The 21,724-nt window shown below is 42.1% G+C and overlaps 1 protein-coding gene across 3 annotated transcripts in view; it reads right to left on the bottom strand.

Annotated features, from left to right (window-relative positions):
* Galnt3 (polypeptide N-acetylgalactosaminyltransferase 3) overlaps positions 1-16,433 on the bottom strand; it is a 42,606-nt gene extending 26,173 nt beyond the window's left edge. Inside the window, exon 1 of one of the 3 annotated variants that reach the window (XM_021156546.2) lies at positions 15,755-16,076. The gene's annotated coding sequence lies outside the window, so the exon portion shown is untranslated. Of the gene's footprint in view, positions 1-14,799; positions 15,010-15,754; positions 16,077-16,257 lie in introns of those variants that run through there. The other 2 variants (XM_029474468.1, XM_021156545.2) reach the window with 2 other exon arrangements.
* Positions 16,434-21,724: the final 5,291 nt, after the last annotated feature.

Genomic DNA, 21,724 nt, shown 5'->3' on the forward strand with positions numbered 1-21,724 from the left:
CTATACTCAACAAAACTGGAAAACCTGGATGGAATGGACAATTTTCCAGACAGATACCAGGTACCAAAGTTGAATCAGGATCAGAATAATGATCTACACAGTCCCATTTCCCCTAAAAAAAAAAATAGAAACAGTCATTAATAGTCTCGCAACCAAAAAAAGCCCAGGACCAGATGGGTTTAGTGCAGAGTTCTATCCGACCTTCAAAGAAGACCTAATTCCAATACTTCTCAAACTATTCCACAAAATAGAAACAGAAGGTACTCTACCCAATTCTTTCTATGAAGCCACAATTACTCTGATACATAAACCACACAAAGACCCAACAAAAAAAGAGAACATCAGACCAATTTCCCTTATGAATATCAATGGAAAAATACTCAATAAAATTCTCGCAAACCAAATCCAAGAACACATCTATCATGATCGAGGAGGCTTCATCCCAGGGATGCAAGGATGGTTCACTATATGGAAATCTATCAACATAATCCACTATAAAAACAAACTCAAAGACAAAAACCACATGATCATCCCATTAGATGCTGAGAAAGCATTCGACAAAGTTAAACACCTCTTCATGATAAAAGTCTTGGAAAGATCAGGAAGATATGTCGAGGCCCATACCTAGACATAATAAAAGCAATATACAGCAAACCAGTAGCCAACATCAAACAAAATGGAGAGAAACTCAAAGCAATCCCACTAAAATCATGAACTAGACAAGGCTGCCCACTTTCTCCCTACCTATCCAATATAGTACTTGAAGTCCTAGCCAGAACAATTAGACAACAAAAGGAGATCACAGGAATACAAATTGGAAAGGAAGAAGTCAAAATATCACTATTTGCAGATGAGTATATATAAGAGACCCCCCAAAATTCCACAAGAGAACTCCTAAACCTGGTAAACAATTTCAGTGAAGTAGCTGGATATAAAATTAACTCAAACAAATCAGTGGCCTTTCTCTACACAAAGGATAAACAGACTGAGAAAGAAATTAGGGAAAAAAAACACCCTTCAAAATAGTCACAAATAATATAAAATACCTTGGTATGACTCTAACTAAGGAAGTGAAAGATCTATATGATAAGAATTTCAAGTCTGTGAAGAAAGAAATCAAAGAAGATCTCAGAAGATGGAAAGATCTCCCATGCTCATGGATTGGCAGGATTAATATAGTAAAAGTGGCTATTTTGCCAAAAGCAATCTACAGATTCAATGCAATCCCCATCAAAATTCCAACACAATTCTTCACGGAGTTAGAAAGGGCAATTTGCAAATTCACCTGGAATAACAAAAATCCTAGGATAGCAAAACACTGTTCTCAACAATAAAAGAAGCTCTGGTGGACTCACCATCCCTTCCCTCAAGCAATTGTAATACATAGCAATTGTGATAAAAACTGCATGGTACTGGTACAATGACAGACAGGTTGATCAATGGAATAGATTTGAAGACCCAGAAATGAACCCACACACCTATGGTCACTTGATCTTTGACAAGGGAGCTAAAACCATCCAGTGGAAAGAAGGCAGCATCTTCAACAAATGGTGTTGGCACAACTGGCGGTTATCATGTTGAAGAATGCAAACTGATCCATTCATATCTCCTTATACAAAGCTCAAGTCTACGTGGATCAAGGAACTCCACATAAAACCAGAGACACTGAAACTTATAGAGGAGAAAGTGGGGAAAAGCCTCGAAGATATGGGCACAGGGGAAACATTCTTGAACAGAACAGCAATGGTTTGTGCTGTAAGAACAGGAATCAACAAATGGAACCTCATAAAATTGCAAAGCTTCTGTAAGGCAAAGGACACTGTCAATAAGACCAAAAGGCAACCAACAGATTGGGAAAAGATCTTTACCAAACCTATATCTGATAGGGGGCTAATATCCAATATATATAAAGAACTCAAGAAGTTGGACTCCAGAAAACCAAACAACCCTATTTTAAAAAATGGGCACAGAGCTAAACAAAGAATTCTCAACTGAGGAATACCGAATGGCAGAGAAGCACCTAAAAAAATGTTCAACATTCTAAATAATCAGGGAAATGCAAACCAAAACAACCCTGAGATTCTACCTCAGACCAGTCAGAATGGCTAAGTTCAAAAACTCAGGTGACAGCAGATGCTGGAGAGGATGTGGAAAGAGGAACACTCCTCCATTGCTGGTGGGATTGCAAGCTGGTACAACCACTCTTGAAATCAGTTTGGCAGTTTCTCAGAAAACTGGACATAGTTCTACCAGAAGATCCAGCAATACCACTCCTGGGCATATACCCAAAAGATTCTCCAATATGTAATAAGGACACATGCTCCACTATGTTCATAGCAGCCTTATTTGTAATAGCCAGAACCCAGAGGTCCCTCAAGAGATGAGTGGATACAGTAAATGTGGTACATTTACACAATGGAGTACTACTCAGCTATTAAAAACAATGAATTTATGATATTCTTAGACAAATGGATGGATCTGGAGGATATCATCTTGAGTGAGGTAACCCAATTACAAAAGAACACACATGATATGCAGTCACTGATAAGTGGATATTAGCCCAGAAGCTCAGAATCCTTTTTAGAAGGTGGAACAAAATACCCATGGAAGGAGTTACAGAGACAAAGTTCGGAGCAGAGACTGAAGGAATGACCATCCAGAGACTGTCCCACTTGGGGATCCATCCCATAAACAATCACCAAATTCAGACACGACGCAGATGCCAACAAGAGCCTGCTGACAGGAGCCTGATATAGCTGTCTCCTGTGAGGCTCTGCCAGTGCCTGGCAAATACAGAAGTGGATGCTCACAGTCATCCATTGGACAGAGCATAAGGTCCCCAATGAAGGAGCTAGAGAAAGTACCCAAGTAGTTGAAGGGGTCTGAATCCCATAGAAGGAACACAAATATGAACTAACCAGTAACCCCAGAGCTCCTTGGAATTATACCACCAATCAAAGAAAACACTTGGTGAAACTTGTGGCTCTAGCTGCATATGTAGTAGAGGATGGCCTAGTGGGTCATCAATGGGAGGAGAGGCCCTAGGTCCAATGGAGGCTCTATGCCCCAGTATAGGGGAATGCCAAGACCAGGAATGGGAGTGGGAGTCTTGGTGAGCAGGTGGAGGTGAGGGGATTTTTGGAGGGGAAACTAGGAAAGGGAATAACATCTGAAATGTAAATAAAGAAAATATCTAATAAAAAATTTAAAATAAGAAAAGCAAGTTAACCTTGGCCCCAAACGATGCCTCAATAATGTCTATTGCCCATAAAAGTGAGATTTCAATACTTCTGGGCATTCCTAACTTCAGGAGACTCATGTTATAATGGAGTGACCTGTCAGGTTTTCACATTTCTTTCTAATCTTCACATAGCTGTGTAATTTTCTACGTGTCAAATATTCTTCTAGGAGGGGCCGCCACATTCCAGATGACCTTTCCCCCCCAGGAACCAGCGGCTGAGCCTCCTCAAGGTAACACAAGGCAAGCCAGCAGGCAAAACAGCATATGTGCTGTGGAGAGACTGAAAAGACAAGATGGTTTCTAGAAATCTTAGGGGGAAGTGCCCACCAGTGACAGAAACTGCTGAACAGAATCTTGAAAGATAATAAGCTTTTAGGTAGATTGACAAGACACAGATGGGAGACTGAATGGCAGGCATTTTTTGTAGGCTTAGAAGTAAGAAGGACCATGCTAACCCAAGCACAGTAGTGGAAGGGAGGTGCAGGTCGGAACCAGCAGGTAGGTGATTACACGGGAAGGTCAGGTAGAGTCCAGTTCACAAAGTGCCTGAATATCTTCCAGGGAATCTGCCACTTAACCTCTTCTTCTTGTTGTTTTATGCGCTGATGATTTTAAGAGAGGATCCTAATCAACTGCCATTAAGAAAGTCAGCCAGTAAAGTCGATATTCACGGAGGCCCTATAAGGGTAGAGAGCTCTACAAAGGCTCCAGCAACAGGATTACTCCATAGCTTTTGGTAAGGAGCCAGATGCATATAGAGATAGACTTAACATAGACAACAGTTCTGAGATTTGTCAGAAACCTGCCTTTGGGAGTCCTGAAAGAGTCTATTCTCAGAGAGGAACAGGTTCCTGGGATGGGTTAGGTGTTGAGGAATACTCCTGACTTTGGAAGTCAGGTGCACTTTTTTTTTTTTTTTTTAAATGTGCAGCTGAGGCCAAGCTAACTTTGGGCTGGCTGCCTGGGGTAGATGGCTGCCTCCACAAATGACCAATTGTTTTAGACTTCTGTGTAATTCTGGGAAAGAGTTTGGACAACAGTGATTTTGGCTGAGAGGACACTGCTCTACTGCCCAAGTCAAGCCCTGGAAAAAGGACAGAGTAGGGAGAGGCCAGCTCTAGAAAAGCCTTTCCCTGTGGGGGCCTAGTCCTGGAGAAGGCCATGTATGGAGTCACTCAGTGGCACAAGTACATTCATTAAGAGCCCTGAAGCCGGGAAGGGAATCTCCTGTTATCCTCAGTGACTTTGAAGCACCTTATGACAGGGCTGAGCACTGTTTCAGGCGGTACAGGAGTAAACACTTAGGTTCTGCTCCAATATTGCAGAACAGGCTGGTAATTGAAGCATACATACAGTCAATTGATTAAGGAGTAAAAGCTTTCCTTTGGACTACGCAGCCTTCCCCATCAGCTACAGGGCTCAAGGACTGGGAACACAGCAGTAGATGCGGCCCCTTTAGAAAGGGAGACCCATGTGCACATGGGCGCTACCCCTGTATACTGGGCTCACTTATTCACAGCCATGGAAGCAGCACCGGGGTAGCTGGGAATAGCTGCTGGCTGACACCCATGGATGTGTCATTTTCTCCACTTGATCATTCAAAGCTTTCTCTTGAAGTCAAAAATCTTTTGGTGTCTTTAGATGAGAGAAACCTTTTCAGGGTCCGCTAAAAGGGTTAGATACATCTCCTCAAATATCAGCACTACTGGTCTTTAAGCCTCAAGTCTTTCAAGGTCCCAACCTCCTCATAGACCTTTCTTAACTCCCAGGCAGTCGATAAAGATCTACACCCTGGACATCTCTCATCCTAAACATACAGGACAAATACAACTTCTATCTTTAGGTAAAATTTCCTTTTCTTTTTCTTTTTCTTTTTCTTTTCTTTTTAAAATCTTTCACAACTAACAATGGGCAGTGCTAAACTCTGCATCTGTCCATGCCCGAGGCAAACTCATCTGTAAATCAGGCCTGAGTTTCCTTTCTCTGTCATCTAGACTAAGAAAATCCCCCTAAGAAGTCATGAATACGGGCTGAAGGAGACAGTGCGCTATGGTTTGGAAAGCATCACCTGAGGAGCCCTGTGGTAGAGGCTTGCCTGCCCTCACCCCCGTTCAGAGGAGGGAGAACTTTTGAAGAAGTGAAGCCAAATGTGAGTGAAGCCACTCGGTCTGCTACCTGACCACGGTAAGTTGCTAAGTTGTTATTTTCGGTTTCTAGGAACTGGTGCACAAGTCTGAGAGGTTCCTTTTCTCCCGAGGACACTCTCTAGTAAATGGCTCTCCATCCAGCTGAGGAGAGTTCTGGGTCTGCGAACTGACTTAGGGTTGGAAAAATGGCTCAGACTATAACTCTCAGTTCTGACAACTAAAAGTTGCCCATCTGTGACATTCCTGACCACTAGGAATCTGCCGCAACCATCTCGGTCACCAGGAGTGACACAGAAGACAGCGCTTTCTGATGCATCTCCACCCTCCCTGCCTGCCATGAGGAAGGATATATCAGACTGCTGCTTCTTCATGGGTGCGCCTCACAGCACCTGGGGAAGGAATGCTGACGAACTCTATGGAATGTAGCTGCAGGGTGAGTGTCCAAGATGCACTTAGTAAATCGAATCAGCCGTTCCACTTATGGGGGCAGGGGTACAAAACTCCTAAGGAGAAGGTCATTTCTGTCCATTCATTTTTCCTATAAAGGTTGGAGAGTGTTCAAGGATGAGGGTGTGGGTTACTCAGCTTCGTTCCTCTTCCTGCCCGCTTACCTTCAGCTCCTCCCTAGGTCCTGTGCTGTCCTCTCAGTGGCCACCAGCAGGTAGACGTGACAGCAGACTCTCCATGGAGACTCAGTCTGTCCTTTCCTTCCCACCCTCCTTTCTTTTGATTTGTAGACCCTATGGTCTCTAGTTCAATTACTCAATGCCAGAAAGAAAGAAAGAAAGAAAGAAAGAAAGAAAGAAAGAAAGAAAGAAAGAAAGAAAGAAAGAAAGAAAGACATACAGACAACATATAAAATGAATAATCGTGTCTGTTCTTACTAAACCATTTGGTTGGTTTGTTTGGGGGTGGGGGGGTTGTTTGCTTTTTGTATTGTTTTTATACAAAAACAGGCTGTGCACCAAATTTGGCCCTGGGGGCTGTATTTTGCTAATAACTCTCACTCTAGAAATCCTAAAGGATTTGAGCTTCTGCATAGTAAGTTTCCCCATTGCTCTTTCCCTGGCTAATCAACCTAGATGTAAAATAATCAAATCCAGTACTGCAAATCATTTACAGCATTTTTAAGATCGGGTGGCAAATGTGCCGAGTATGAAAGATAAAATAGCTTTGGCTGCTCCAGCCATCTTTGGTATCCGTGCACCACCCTCTCTCTCAGTGGGTAGGCAACCAACAGCTTCCTTTGTTACAAGCTTACACTGGCCATAAACCAGTGTCAGCTTAAAACTTAACTGTTGCTTGACCTCAGATAGGGTCATTTTCCTTAAAGCCGTGAGCAGTCAGTTGTCACAAACTAAGGCTGAGCATTCTTGTGCTGAATGACAAGTTCCAAACAGGGTAGAGATGAGTCTGTAATCCTGTGGTATTTAAACTTAACTCCTTAACCAATGGGTGAAGTCTTGGGGGATTTTAAGCAGTATGATAACTAGAATTGAAAGTTAAAATGATTACCCTTGAATGTTGTACTGGGAGCTGGAGAGATGGCTCAGCAGTCAAGAGCACTGACTGTTCTTCCAGAGATCCTGAGTTCAATTCCCAGCAACCACATGGTGGCTCACAACCATCTGTAATGGGGTCTGATGCCATCTTCTGGTGTGTCTGAAGACAGCTACAGTATACCATATAAATAGAATAAATGAATTTTTTTTAAGTAAAGTTGTACTGGATATAAATTATTTTTGGAGAAAGGGGAGGTCAGATAGCAGGGGAGAAGCTATTGTGGGATTATTAAAAATAATCTGAGCAAGAGATGAATAAAAGAAATATGTAGGTTTGGAAAAGAGACTTAAGAGTCAACTGAACTCAGCAAATCAGTTGAGAGGGAGGCTGTGAGATTCGATCCGAGTCCAGGATGAGCTTCTGCGTGGTAAAAGGAACTTGCTGATGGACTCTCAGTTCCACAAGGAAAACTTTGTCAGATTGCAACAATGAAAAAAACCTATTGTGTGCTGTTTTTGAAAATGACGACTGTCTCGAAAAGAGTAACAAGAGAAATCAATCAGGAAGATAAAGTGTGAAGGTGATAACGATTTTCCCAATGCAGGATGTAGTTTCTTAACAGATCATTGCTCCGGAAGACACATTACACAAAACAATAGAGAGACTAAATAGGAAGGATCATAGTATCTCTAACCAAACAGCAACTCAGAGATGCTGTCAGAGGGAAACTACAAACAGGAGACCCAGAAGAGGCCCATACAGCGATGGATCAAAACAGAACAAGAGGACAGTTAGAAGGGACCAATAACCTGATAGTTAGACCATGCAAAACTGAGGAGGTCTTGGAGTACAAAGCTGGGCCCCAAATAATATATGGAAAAACTGGGCAAGTCGATCTTAGATTGTCTACCTCCTAACCTCAAGGTTGAAAGCAATCTCTAAGATAGCCACGGGACAAATGCTGGGCGGCTCAACTGCTTGGAGGATGAAGGATAAAGCCTAGTTATGTAGGAAGCATTTGAGACCAACCTGGTCAACATAGCAAGAAGATGCTGTATCAAATAAAAGAACAACTGCATTAAAGACTAATCCTCAGCTGAGTATGATGACATACAGTTGCAAGGAGAACACCCCGAATACACAGTGAGTGCCAGGCCACCCTTATATATCAGAATGTGTCTCAAACACCAAACAAAACCTCCATAGGCTTGTTTAAATGGTCAGTGAACAATATCTTCATAATCATAACAAATAAATATTAAAATGCAAACAAAGAATGAGACTTCTGTGCTGAGGAAGGAATAGTAGGAATATATGTAGCTGAAAGAGATAAATATTTATCGGCCGTAATGAGAAGTCAGCAGGCAACGGGACATCCCGACGTGAGAAAGAGCACTCTAAGCATGTTATTCCAAAGGTGAATACTGTTAGAGGCATCTAAGGACAGGGTGGACAAGTCACTAGAGTCTTGTTACAGTTTTGACTCATTTAGTAGTCCCATTTAATTTTATTTATACATAGGTGGATACACACACACACATCAGACTTTCATGGTTCTATGTCTTCTGAGATTTCAAGAACCTTCTAGATGGAAATAAATGAACTAACCTCCCTTTTTCACTACAAAAAAAAAAAAAAGAGAAGAACAGTACACACATCACAGGTTGCTATGAAAATTTAAGGTTACACACAAATTGGTAACCATGGCTTAACATGTGGGGTAAATATTAAAATTGGCTAGCCTCTTCTGGGATAGGTCGTTGTTTCTTTAGGCTAAAGGTGAATGCAAGGTCAGGAGTAGGGGGAGTGGAGGAAGTGCTTACTTATTCCAGTTATTGGTTAGAGGTGAAAACAAAGGAGTTCAGATTGGAACCTGAAGGCTGAGCATTAGCTGACAGGCCCAAAGACAGGGGGGTACTTATTACAGGCCAAGAGGACACTTGGCAGTGACCTAGAGGCAACAAGAACCTAGCAGTAAAAGTGGTTGCCAGAGCTCGGGTAGGAGGGGGTGGGGTGGCAGCAGCTGAGTCAGGCCCAGACTTCAGGCCACATTAAAGAGTCAGGCTTACCCTAAGGGTGTGGAAGGGCTTTGAGAAGGGGTCACTGTGGCCAAGCACTTTGAAAAGTCTCATTCTGGATGCAGTATGAACCAGGAAGAAATCAGAAACAGTTCAGAAAGAGCGGCCATCACAAGAGTCCAGGGGAGAGATGGTGATCTTAATTAGCCTGGAGAAAAATGAGCATGGGAGGCATCTATTTAAGAGACAAAATACAGAGGGGTTGGCCATGGACTAGTAGGACGTGTTAAAGGGGAATGGCTAATGTCAGGGACTCTTTTCTTTATCCTCGGCCCCTGCCCTCCACTTTTGGTTTTGTCTGACTAAACTATTCTTGAGTAAAACCTGCCCTCTCAGTGTTTCTCACCAGGAGTGTGTTCTCAATTGAGGGGGATTTACAGAAAAAGCTGTGTGGTCTATCTACTGAAAAGTTAATGGTTCACTTGTGAAAAATGGATCTTATGGGGACACAAAAGTCCCCAAATAACAGAACCCAAAGGACCGGGATGGGCACACTAGCAGTCCAAGTTAGACAGGCAAGTTCAATCAAAGTCCCCCGCCCCCATAACACTGCCATTTCCTAATGCTTCTCCCTCCCCCATGACACTCTCTTTTTAATTGGTGCTAGGGATCAAACCCAGGGCCCTCACAGAGAGAGGCAAGGGGACTAAGGTGACACTAAGCCACTCTCAGAGCTGCCATCACTTCATTGTTTCGCACGCCAAACTACAGAAAGCAGTTCTGGTTTACAGATTTTGTTTGTTTCCAATCATCGCCTCGGGGATTCAGTTGAGGATGGACTGGAGGATGGCAAGAGGACACATGAAGGAGTCAGACAGGAAGTGAGGATGGTATCCTTGATAAGACCTGCAAACAGGGGAGAGTGGGAGGGAACTCTGTAGAGATGGGACACAGTACAATGACGTTAAGCAGACCGTGGGGACGAGTGAGCTGATGATTGCTGTGTTAGTCTGTCTGATGCAGCCATAACAGAGTACTCTGCTCTGGCTGATCTGTTGACAAAAATGAAGTGTCCACACTCTGGAAGCTGGAAAGATCAAGGCTGAAGTGCTGACAAGATCCAATGCACAGAGGGCCCATTCCCACAGCAGACACACTTTTATGTGCACCCCACATAGCTGAATTACAAAAAGTTACCAAGTCTCCAACTGTCCTACACCAACAGAGCCCTCATGATTCAATCACCTTCCAAAGGCTCGTTTTAAGATACTTTAGACTAGCAGCCTTGGCTAGTCTATAGTTTGCTATGTAAGCCAGCCAGCCTTGTCCTTAAACTCACAGAATCAAGCCAGTCCACTAACACCCATGGAATTAGATTTATATATATGTGTTTTGGAGGGACAGAAATACTCAGGTGGTAACTATTGTAGAAGACAATGAATCAAGGTTAAGAAATAAAAAGTTTGGAGCTGAGACGAAAGGATGGACCATCTAGAGACTGCCATACCAGGGGATCCATCCCATAATCAGCCTCCAAACGATGACACCATTGCATACACTAGCAAGATTTTGCTGAAAGGACCCTGATATAACTGTCTCTTGTGAGGCTATGCCAGTGCCTGGCAAATACAGAAGTGGATGCTCACAGTCACCTATTGGATGAAACTCAGGGCCCCCAATGGAGCTCGAGAAAGCACCCAAGGAAATGAAGGGGTCTACAACCCTATAGGTGGAACAATAATATGAGCTAACCAGTTCCCCTAGAGCTCATGACTCTAGCTGCATTCGTAGCAGAAAATGGCCTAGTCGGCCATCATTGGGAAGAGAGGCCCCTTGGTCTTGCAAACTTCATATGCCCCAGGACAGGGGAACACTAGGGCCAAGAAGTGAGGGGTGGGTAGGGGAGCAGGGCAGTGGGGGGAGGTATAGGGGACTTTCAGAATAGCATTTGAAATGTAAATGAAGAAAATATCTAATAAAAAATTGAAAAAAAGAAGACTAAGAAATAACCTATGTATTTGTAGCCTGATACCCAGATAGTACTATAGACCATAGTCTATTCCTCCCAATTCTTGAGCCAGAGGGCTTTTTGAAAATTAGGAGAGTAGCACGGTTTAAGTACCTAGTCCTCTGTGGCCTAGGGCGCTGTTATACAATAAGAATCAGCACTATTTCTGCATCGATACATTTCCCAGCGGTATATAGATGGCACTTTCCTGACAGTTCAGGTTGATCCCAAAATAACTCTAGTTTTGCTAACAAATGAGTCACACACAATTTTTGTGGGTAAGACATGGTAAAATTTCTAACATCTATAAACAGACTACAGGAAGTGAAACTTTTTCATTTTTGATTGTGCTATGATGAAGGTCCTGGTTTATACAAGTATAATTCCCAGGTATTATGATAACTTAAAGACACCCAGCAGGCAATCATATAGATAAGCAAATTAGTTTTCATAGTTTGAAATTCAAGCAAGTAGAGAGAAACGGTTATAGAATTATGATCCCGATTCAGAGAGTGATGAAGGAAGGCTCTGTCTAGTTGTCAGTAGTCACTAGTGACCCAGAATTCTACATCTTACTTGCCTCTGTTTTACCATAAATTAATGTATTTTGGTCTCCTGCCACTGCTGGAACTGATTTAACCTCAACGTTGTCACTGACACTACATTATGTTTAAATTACTCAGATTATATCATACTGATTATCCTGTATTAACCAGATGCACAGCTGGATAGGTAACACAAAATTCTCCTTTCTTCTTGACCAGGTTTTAGACGAACAAATGATCTGTTTATTCCAAATGTGCTACTATACCTTGTGGACACAGAACTGAATGTATCTAGATGATTTCTGTATTATCCATTTTTGAATTATAAAATACAGTAATATTTTCTGAAGGAGGAAAGTTCCTTCCACTAAGAATGTAAATGTGGGTTCAAGTTAAAAGTGTCTTTGAAAATGTTAATTATCCCCAATCAGACTTTCCAAGACTATATCCCTACAAATCACACAGGGATCTAATTTGGGGTGGAGGGGCATTAAGTGTGATATCTCAGTCGCTTCAGTCAGCCTGGAACTTACTATGTAGACCAGTATCTGCCTCTGCCTCACACCTGCTTGGGTTAAAGGTATATACCAATACTCTCAGCCTTGATCTAATTTACTGATTTATTTAATATATTTGTATATATTTATAATGTACAGATGCTTTGTCTGCATGTATGTGTGCACCACATGTGTGCAGGCCCAGAGAGGCCAGAAGAGAACGTTAGATCTCCTGTAACTGATGTCAGTCTGTTGTGAGCAGCCATGTGGGTGCTAGGACCTGAAGGTTTTCTGGAAGAGCAGCCTGTGACCTTACCTGTCAAGTCATAAATCAGCACTCTAATCTAAATTCTATTTTTTTTTTTTTTTTGGTTTTTCAAGACAGGGTTTCTCTGTGTAGTTCTGGCTGTCCTGGAACTCACTTTGTAGACCAGGCTGGCCTCGAACTCAGAAATCCGCCTGCCTCTGCCTCCCGAGTGCTGGGATTAAAGGCATGCGCCACCACGCCCGGCTAATCTAAATTCTAAATCTAGTGTTTTATGGAGGAGAGGAAATGATTCCTGTAATTTATCTCTTCTACCTGTTTCATAATAAAAGTTAAAATATTAACAGAATATATATATATATTTATAGAATATATTTATATAAGTATACATACACACACACACATATATATATACATACATACACACACACATATATATACATATATACATACATACACACAAATACACATGCATACATACATACATATGAAATTGGGCTATGCATTCCCTAGAAAAATTTTTTCATAATTTCCAACAGAACTATAACTCAGCCATAAATTTTGAAAAAAATTAGCACTGAGGTGTATGGGTGTGTGTGTGTATGTGTGTGTGTGTGTGTGTGAGACAGTTATTTTTCTGTCTCAAACGTTGACTTGATAATTGTTACCATCAATATGCCCTCACAAAAGCATTTCTAGTTTTTTCCCTGTCCATAAATATACTACAGCATAAGAACCCATTTAAAGTACAGTAATACAGAATGAGATTTTGTGTAGCCCTGATGTATTAATCTGGTGTCCATATCCTAGAGCCTCCACAAAATGCTTAAGTAGGAGTACAATATGATTTTATAAAATTTTTATTTGTGTGTGTGACAGTAAGCTTTTAGAACAATGAGCCTTAAAACCATGTGTATTCACAAGAGAGTACCATTTTAGCATTATAGGTACCAGCCATTAGTGGACATGAAATCAATCTGTATAGGAAGGCAAATTAAAAAAAAAAAAAAAAAGAGCATCCATATTCTAAGGTTAGATATTGCTTCTGAAAATCACACACACACAGTCACTAACAATACTGTTTTGTGAAACTCATTTCATTTATGCACATACATGCTCACCGGCATGTATTGGGTTGAAACAGAATATTTCAAATTAGAGGATTGTGGGTTTAAAAAAAATGTTTTTACAGCACTGGTCTTAAGGAAGTGTGCTTGAAACCAAATGTCTAGATTATTTCAAGTGGATGGGAGACATTGGGTCTATGCCTTATAAAATATGGTTGAAGCCAATATAATAAAAGATCAGAACTGACTAATTGTCATCCAAACTGACTCGGAAAAAAACAAAAACAAAAACTGTGTCTCAGAAATACCAAAAAGGGATTAAAAATCTCAGTCCATATGGCACCGCCAATATACACGTGAAACCTCAGCCAGGGGAAAGCATGTCTGCCCAAGTCTCCACAGAGCAAGGTGGAAATGGTAGGAGAGGAGAGCTGGCCCCAGAACAATGGACTCTCCTATAATTACAAAGCCCTTACAAACTCCGTGAAAGAGGAAGATAAGCATCTTATGATAAGTGGGCAGGAGAGTGGTGAGATAGAACGATCTGGGAGCCCGCAGTCAAGCCACCAGAATAATGCTATCTCTAGCACCAGCAGGGTGCACTACAGTTAGAACACCCTTCTGGGCTTCAGCTATTCAATCCGGATAGACTGACTGGATGGCCAAGGCAGGAAGGGGAGTCCAAGAATGTTAGCACTCGAAGATACTCTATGGTTCTTAAGTCTTCATGATCGTACTATAGAAAAACATTTCCCACCCACCCCCCATCCCATCCTTTACAGATAGAAACCATTGTCCCTTTGTTATTACAACCAACAGGAACATATTACTTTTGCCCCCTTCATGGTCTGATAATGCTTGCCCAGTAGTAATGAAAACAGATAGTCAAAATTTAGGGGGTACTATCTGCTTAATGTTCAAATAGCACTTAGCACGTCAGTTGGATGGAGACATGACTAAGAAGGTGGGTGAGGCTCTTGAAAACCCTTGGTTGAATTAACAATTATGTGCTGTTAAAGTGTGTGTGTGTGTGGGGGGGGGTTCTTTCTTCTTTTTAAAAAATTTTAATTACACCTCATTAAGAAACATGTACTGGCTAAGCATTTTACAATCTATATATTTAAAATATTTTTAAAAAAACATATAGAAAGAAAGTATGTACAACCTAAATATATATTTTTAAAACTTAGTAAAGGCAGAACTAAACACACCTAGAGAGTGGAATTTATTATTAAAATTTTCTATGAAAAAAATGTTGGTTAAAACAGTGTATAAGAAATGCTTGGTATGAATACACTGCCCAGAATGTTTCAACTAACATGTATGTTAGGTTTCAGTTAATGTAAAAGGTTAAAAAGAAATAATTATAGGGTGTGGTTTTGAACCCATATGTCTAAGTAACAAACTCAAAGTTAGATGATAAAAGTGGAATTTCTCACAACCAAAACCTCTCAAATTCAAATGTAACTCTCTGAATTTTTTACAAAAGTACTTGAGTTCAGATGTACCTTAGGTAGTGTAACTTCAATATCAAGCCATAACTTAGAAACATTTTCTTAAAAAAAAAATCAGAAAGGGGAGGAAGGTAACTTGATGGAATTCCCAAAACAGAAGAAAGGAATTAAGTATTAAGTCTGTGGTAAGAGTAGTTTCAACCTTAATTCATAGGCTTTTGAAAATCCTAATTAGGTAGACAGGAATTTGGGCTTGGCACTTCCAGGTTCAGACGTGGCAGGATGCTGAAACAAAGTTTTTTTTTTTTTTTTTTTTTTTTTTTTTGTACCTTTGAGTCATATACCACAGGCACACCAGATCCGAGATACATTGGTCCTTAAGTCAACAGGTCCTCTAAGAGGAGGGTTTGCAGCTGGTGAACCACAGCTCCATTTCCTCCTGCCACAAAGACCTGGACTCTGCCACCTTCAACCGGAAAGTGGGCGCAGCTCTGGCTCGGGGAGGGCACCCGGAAAAGTGCAGTGCGCGGGATGCCCGTGTCCCGACCACCGAGCGCCTTCCAAACCAGTCGGCAAGCTTCGTGATGGCTCTGGCTGCCACCGTTTTCCAATCTAGGACTGTCTGGGCTTAGCGGGGAAAGTTGCCCGGCACAACCACAGCCCTCCCCTTAGCGGGTTTGGCCCACTCGGTACCCGGGAGTAGGCAGGCAACCTGCTAGCCCAAGTTGGCGAGCCTTGCGCAGCGCCTCCGCCCGAGACCCGCCCTCCCGAGGACTATCAGGGGGCCCAGGGGGACCAGGGAGACTTTCTGCCCCGGTGAGGCTCTGGGGCTGCCGAGGGGACCCGGCGATAGGAGTGATCGGTATCCCTGCCGGCCTCTCCCGAGGGGGAGCAACTGAAACCCACTCTCGAGACCGCGTCCAACCGACCGCGGGCAGCTTCGGGGCCGTCCCGCACGCTGTCCCCTCGCTGGGACTGCGGGAGCCCGGTCGGCTGGACGCAGGCTTACCTGGCAGGTGGGCAGGGCAGGCGGCGGGAAGCGGCGGCCGGCCGGGGCTCTGTCCGCGGGGGCCCAGAGCCAAGTGCAGGTGGCGACGCCGGCGACTCGGGTGGCCGTGGCTCCCGTGGCCGCTCCGCTCAACTCCTCCTCCGCCGCCGCTTCCTGCCTTCCCGCCGGGCCTCCCGCGTTGCCAAGCGAAGCCACGCTGAGGATCCTCTTCCTCTGCGAGTCTCCCAGGTGAGCTCCCGCCGGCGACGTCGGCAGGGGCGAGGCCGGATCCCGCGCCTGCGCGCCAGCCCCGCGCCCCGCCCCGGTCCTACCTGAGCGCTCCAGGTGAGCCGCGGGCCGGCCGGGCGCGCGCCAAGCAAACTCCTCCGCCGCCCGCGCGCTGCCCGCCCGCCAGCCCTCCGCAGTGCCGAGCCTGCGCTGCCCCGCGCCGCGGCCACCTGGTACCCAGAGCCCACTGGCAGGGACGCTGCGAAATCTGAGCCGCACTTCCCCCTACTCCTAACCCCACGCGGTTCCTCTTCCTCTCCGGGTGGTCCAAACCCAGGGATGCGGCGTCCCCCGGGACCCCTGGGAGATCGTGCTGCTTTCCTCCCGAGGCTCAGCAGCTTTGTCACCAGTTAGGTTGGTGAGCTTCCTTCCCCTGTAGCCTTGATTTCATCACTCCTCTCACTTGAGCGCAGCTAGTGGTTTCCGTTTCTGGCCGCCGGCGCTAGGGTAGGGAAGCCTCAGGTCCCAAGGAGGCGCCTCCCTTTTTCAAAGTAGAGCTTCTGGTATTTTGGTCAAGTTTCAGTTGATTTGAAGTCCACCGTCACCCCTTCCTGGGTTGCTATCTATTGCAAAACCAACCAATCAATATCCACAGGAGAGGGATAGCAGCGCCTCGGGGAGAACCCCTCTGCCAGGATTTGGGCAGAGTTTGTGGTTTCCTGGAAAGGAATTGTTTTCACTGAAGAGTAGATTAAAAGGCAACATCTGTTCTGCAAGGTGAGAACCTACACTCTTAAACATGTTAGGCTTTGCCAGTGTGTTAGAGACACTTACACCGTGCCCACCCCCACCCCCCTTCTTTTCACTATGCCTTCTGTTCTGGAGACGTTGACACCCAAAACCAGGACTTCAAATTGCTTTTACACTTTCTATGAACTTTTTATTTGACTGTTCTCAAAAGTATTCAGGGAAGTGGAAAAACAGCTAAAGACTCTGGGCGACCTGTTTGATTCCGCAGTGATGAGTTTTTCTATAAAGAATAATGGAAGCCTTCTTCCCACATTTTGACACTCACGGTGTTTATTTCCTGACTTATGAGTTTTATATGTGAACTGGAACTAAGTTTTAAAATCTTAGTACATTATCAACAGGCGTTAGCTTTACTTGGCTTATATGCAACATTCGTTGTAGTATAGTTTCACTTCATATAGCTTCGTACAGTTAGACAACTTAGGTAACTTTTTTTTTCTTATTTCCAATTGTTTTGTAGGCATCCAGGAACTTTTGTATGACATTTTAGCATTATCATTTAAAAGTTCCTTCTTCCTCTTTCCCCTGAAAATAAAGATTTAAGAGACACGTGTATATTGTGTATATTACCATAATAACTTTCTACTGTGTATCTGTGGGCCGAAAACTAAAAACATAAATTTCCAAAACTCATTTTAATTTGTTGGTTCTGCAAAGTCTTTTGCTGCTTGTGTTGAAATGGGGAGAGATTAATGTTCATCTTTGGGGGAATTTGGAAGAAATTTTAAGTGTATAAACCACAACATTCCTCTTCCCTTCCTGTGCACTACCCACCCTAAAGGATGCTTGGATGGTCAGTTCTTACTCCTCACCAGGAGGCTAACAGTGACAGTTTCCACTGACAGGAGCAGGGTCAGATAGGTATAGGACATCAGTATAGGATCGCAGGTGGAGATGCACTGATGACTAGCCATACCAGAAAACAACTGGGAAGAGCAGCTAGGGCAGGCTTACCAAAAGAGAATGAGAGAAAATAGGCCCCACGTTGCAAGATGAGTGGCCAGAAAAGATAAGAAAGGTGTTTCCAGGTTATAGAAAAAATTCACTGCTAGGTTTATGATGACAGAGATGGCAACCAAGTCCTCAGTGTTTCTGAATTAGCATATTTGTTCCACTTCATACGGTATCTGAACTGTTATTTCATATCATTCTGAAAGCAAAGTCCTAAAAATTAATTAAAAGTGTTTCTGCTTCATAATGAATTTAAAATGCTACAGGCCAAGAGAAACTATTATTGTACTGAAATGTTTAATATCCTAAGTCTAGTCAGATATAAGAATCTTGGAAGTACCATTCTACTCAAATTATGAAATGAATCATTTATTTCACAGAAGTGAAATTAACAGCTCCTCACAAAGTAAAAATTCAGGAGGCTTGGTGCATGCATGTGTCTCTGAGACAAGCCTGTTTAATAGTACATATTTGGTAAAGTTAGGAAACAGGGCAGATTTCACACTGGAAAGAACTGCCACAAACACCTCTTTTCTCCCCAACACATACATGTATGTTCGAACACTAGTTTGTGACTAGTTAGTTAGAAGCTGCTAAGTTATGTAGACTTTAGATCCTCTCTGGTTAATCATTTCGGTTAATGTCTAAACAAGTACCAAGATCATTACCTGATGTGTAGTAGCTTCTCGGGAAATATGTGTAAACTGAATAAGTCTGTCAAGTGCCATGAGATGAAACAAAACAAACCATCAATAACACCCCAGTATGTAAGGAAGGCCTCTTGACCACAACATAGATGCTAAGACTGACTGGCTTCAGATCATATATAGAGAAATAATCTTAGGCAAGAAAAAATAGTGAGTTGGTAATCTAAAGGATATGATTTGAAAAGCAACCAACTCTCAGAGGCCTTTCTTTTATAAGACACGTCGTAAAGCACCTTCCCTCCCAAGGGACACATCCCTTTCTTAAGAGTATCATGTGAGTCCATACAAAATTCTTTTACAGTCAAATTCATTTAAGTGGCATAATGTGGAGAATCATCATGAAACAAAAATATAATGAACAGGAAGAAATAATTGAAACAACTTACATAAAATTAGATTAGTAAAAATGAATTCTAAAAGTATTATATAGTTTAATAAGTAAAATTGGGAACTTATGCCCAATATTCTGTATTTTTGTTCAGCTCATTGTTTAATTGCNGATGCAGCAGGCCTTGTTCACTGCAGTGTGAAACATGTGCCTTGGCTTAGACTTTAGATCAGTTTTCCCTCATGGAATCCTCCTTCTGAGCTCAAAGTCTAACTGAGANTTTTGGCTCAAAGGCCAAACAGATTGAAATAATGTCTACTAAAAGGAATAAAAGATTGGAAATGCTATTGGTTCAAGGAGGAGGAAGTGGTGTTATATCATCAAAGTGACACANATGTAGGAGCAATCAAAAANTAACAGATCAACATAATCTGACATTATATTAGTCAACGCAATGAAGTCATCACAAGTACATAATTCATATTATTCATTTGGACTCTTTTGGAGTTCTTGTTTTTGTTTTATTTGTCTTAGAGAAAGTCTCAGAATGATCATCCGGAATTTTGAAAATATATACNCACTTCCATGAAACCATTTTACTGACTTAAATTGCAATAGAACTATGTAGTTAATGTTGCTTCCTTTTAGTNGAGAAAACAAAAATTCTCTGAGTAGCACAAAAAAAAATGTTGCTTCCTTGATGATTGGCACATAGTAGGTACTCAATAAATATTTGATGAAATATATTGAATAGAGAGCAGAGTTTCAGGCTTTTAAGCATTAGCATAAAAGCAGAAAGAAGTGCTATGCTGACTCAGACTAATATTCGATCTAGCTCACTCTGAATTCTGGTGGTGGCATACAAGGACATTTCACAGAAAAATATAATAATGGTCTTGCATGATGTTAACCTCTGAAATCTATCCCTAGCTTGCACCTTTTCTAGACTGACCTTTCTTTTTCTGTACAGAGAGTATTCTTCATTCATTGCATATGAATTCATACTCACCACAGATTATTCTTTAAAGCTAAGAAAAGCTATTTAAAAAAATACTCAAAATTGTTCATAGCAATTTTGTGAGTGTGTGTGTATGTGGTTTGTGTGTGTCTCTGTGTGTATGTGATGTGTGTATGTGTGTATGTCTGTGTGTGTATGTGAGTGTGTCTGTGTGTATGTGGTGTGTGTGTGTGTGTGTGTGTGTGTGTGTGTGTGTGTGCTTGTGTGTGTGCTGGATATTGAGTTTAGGACTTTTTCCATATTTCAGGCAACAAACACTCTACAACTTAGCTACACTCAAGCTTCCTCAAATATTTTCTATTGAGTATATTTCTAGATATTTTATTACTAATGACTTTGTAAAAGTAGCACAGCATATATAGAAAGCAACATGTCAAATAAAAAGGCAAGGTCATTTCGGGGATTTGTTTTGTAGCCTCAATTCTTTGATGTAATTTTATGAGTCAGTAAATTCATTTTGGTATTATTTCAAGTGTCTGTGTGGTATCTCTCTGTCAATTTGTTAATTATTGCTGGACAATGAAGACTGTTCCCAAACCTTGCTACTCCAGACAGCTCTGGAACAACCACAACCACCTTCTCTTGAAACATTTATAGTAACTCGTTTGATTTCTATTAGGATATCTAGTAGACACCACAAAAGGAGGGTGGGGTTGGCTGGTCGAGTGGGAAAGATGCTGAGGACCTTAGATTATAGGCAAGAAAGAGGAGAGTAAAACATAAGTAAATCAGCCACGTGGCTTCTTCCCTGAAGGACTGGGGTGGATGTTTTGGACACTTTCCACAAGGTCTGGTCAAAGAGGCTTCATTTCATAAAGTACACAGGAAAAGAGCTAAACCAGGAGTGGCACCAAATATCTTCAACTACGCACAGATTTTACACAATCGCCTCAACTTCGTAGGTAAGATCTTAGGCTTCAATGGAATCTGACGTATTTGGTCCTTGGAACCCGTATGCTATCTGTGGCGATTTGAAAGAGAATGGCCCCCTAGGCTCATAGATATGCATACGTGCTCAAGGAATAGCACTATTTGAAAGTATTAGCAGGTGTGGTCTTATTGAAAGTAATCACTGTCATTAGGAGTGGAATTTGAGGTTTCAAAAAACTCATCCCAAGCCAAGAGTCTCTGTCTGCGAGTCAAGAGGTAGAACTCTTATTTACTCCTCCAGCACCGTGTCTGCCTGCATGCTACCATGCTTCCTGCCTTGATGATAATGGGCTAAGCCACTGAAACTGGAAGCAAAACCCAATTAAATGATTTCTTTTGTATAAGAGTTGCCATGGTCATGATATCTCTTAACAGTAACATAACAATGACCTGTACGGCTTTGATGGTTAACTTTGTCAATTTGATGGGATTGATAATAACAATGGAAGAAAGTCCTTGGGAATATCTTTGAAGGATTTTCTAGATTAGATTGATTGAAGTAGAAAGAACTATTCTAAATGTAAGTGATATCATTCTATGGGCTGGGATCCTGAATGTTTATGAACAACAAGAAGAAATGGAGCCAAGCCATAGTTCTTCAGCTCTTTTCTTCTTGTGTCTTAGCTGTATCGTCCTTGCCAGACTGAACTGTACTCCCGAAAACTGTGAGCGAAAATAAACCCACCCTCCCTTCTTTCCTTCCTTTTCTTTCTTTCTTTCTTTCTTTCTTTCTTTCTTTCTTTCTTTCTTTCTTTCTTTCCTTCTTTCTTTTCTTCCTTTCTTCCTTCCTTTCCTTCCTTCCCTCCCTCCCTCCCTCCTTCCTTCCTTCCTTCCTTCCTTCCTTCCTTCCTTCCTTCCTTAATTTACCTTTGACAGCTATTTCACCACAACAACATGGCAAACAATGTTATTGTCTGAATGGTCTCATGGGTATCTTAGAAAGTGTTATCAGTATGTATTGTGGAACTCCACCCTCCAAGGGATAATCCAACCATTACTGTCTTGAAATCAGAGGAATT

This window comes from Mus caroli, chromosome 2 (genome assembly GCF_900094665.2).
Source record: "Mus caroli chromosome 2, CAROLI_EIJ_v1.1, whole genome shotgun sequence".
Taxonomy (NCBI): Eukaryota; Metazoa; Chordata; class Mammalia; order Rodentia; family Muridae; genus Mus; species Mus caroli.